Source organism: Tupaia chinensis, unplaced genomic scaffold, assembly GCF_000334495.1.
Source record: "Tupaia chinensis unplaced genomic scaffold, TupChi_1.0 Scaffold000393_1, whole genome shotgun sequence".
Taxonomy (NCBI): Eukaryota; Metazoa; Chordata; class Mammalia; order Scandentia; family Tupaiidae; genus Tupaia; species Tupaia belangeri.
Genome location: NW_006159895.1, coordinates 501,589 through 503,068, shown reverse-complemented (window position 1 = coordinate 503,068; position 1,480 = coordinate 501,589). Strand labels below are relative to the sequence as shown.

Genomic DNA, 1,480 nt, shown 5'->3' with positions numbered 1-1,480 from the left:
AATGATTGACATCTAGTAGGCAAAGTGGAACCAAGAGACGATTTTAAAGATTAAATAAACAACAGCATATTTACATGGAATGGATTCAACAAAGAGAGGAAAAAGTTATGCATAAAAGGAGCAATGTCCTTAGGAAGGAGAGGAGGTCTTTGAGAAATCAATGGATTGGTTTTAGACAGGAACAGAGAGTTCGCCTGCACTAACAGGAAGGAAGAAAAGGATATGAAGTTTCAGGTGTCTGTGGCTAGATATAAAGTGCTATTGAAGTTCTCTTTTGATCAATTGTTTAATTTTCTCAAAGAATTAGGAATCTGGGTCAAGAGCTTAAAATAAAAGCAGAAAAAGAAGTGCTGGACATCTGAGAAGAGAATTGAAGGTATACAACAATCATCTAGTAGAGTAAGTGGACTAGGGAAATAAGGCATAGTGGTCAGGTGTTTCAGAGGTCTTGGGGACCCCTGAAGCAGTGTTGGATAGAATGACAATGGGTCAGGAGATGGTCTTTTGAAAATAGCAGAATGACTTGGAAAATTGATCAATGAAGTGTCTGGCTTGAATGAGACTTAAAGTTAGGGACTGGGAATGGAGTGGCCTACAGCCTGCAGAACAACATGCCCAAGTTTTATTGTGACTCCTGTGATACATACCTCACCCATGATTCTTCATCCATGAGAGAAACACACTGCAGTGGTAGGAAACCCAAAGAGAATGTGAAAGACTACTATCAGAATGGGTGGAAAGGCATGCTCAGAGGCTGACTGATGAATCAACAACTGCATTTCAATAAGGGACGATACCTCCTACTCCATTCTCTGCTCCTCCTCCTGCAGGGGCGATGAACCTGCCTCCCCTCAGTCTCCTGGGTCCTCCTCACTCTGGCATGATGCCAGCACCCCATATGGAGGGCCTTCCCATGATGCCAGTGATGGGCCCTCCTCCTCCTGGGATGATGCCAGTAGAACCCACTCCTGGAACAAGGCCATCCATGGGAGGCCACATGCCCATGATGCTTGGGTCCCTAATGATGAGACCTCTTGGTTGTTCCATGATGGTGCCCACCCAGACAGGAATAACTTGGCCATACAGATAAGAATGGATGGGAGGCCTCTATGTCAGTTTTATATTAACTTGTTCTACTTCACCAGGAGATCATGGTGCTGTGACTCTGGGTGTTTTCTAACAGCATGTCAAGGAAGACTTACTCCTCCTTCCTGTTAAAAAAAAATTAAAAATAAGAGTAGTTTTGGAAGAGAGAAGTAGGACAAAAAAAGTGCAGTTTTCATTTGTATTGTAAAATGTGAAAATAAAATTGTTAATTTTTTAAAAAATATAAAGTCAGGGACTTAGGGAGATGGGAGTGAGAAAGAACCAATGAGGACAGGAGCAAGGAAGACCAATGTCCCCTTCCACACTCAGCACATAGGCACAAAACAGACACCACTTTAGAGAGCTAATTGGGAAGTAGAATACTCACAGAAAT

General features: G+C 42.6%; 1 pseudogene; it reads left to right on the top strand.

Annotated features, from left to right (window-relative positions):
- The first annotated feature begins 611 nt into the window (after nt 1-611).
- LOC106735448 (U1 small nuclear ribonucleoprotein C pseudogene) lies at nt 612-1,090 on the top strand (annotated as a pseudogene).
- Nucleotides 1,091-1,480: the final 390 nt, after the last annotated feature.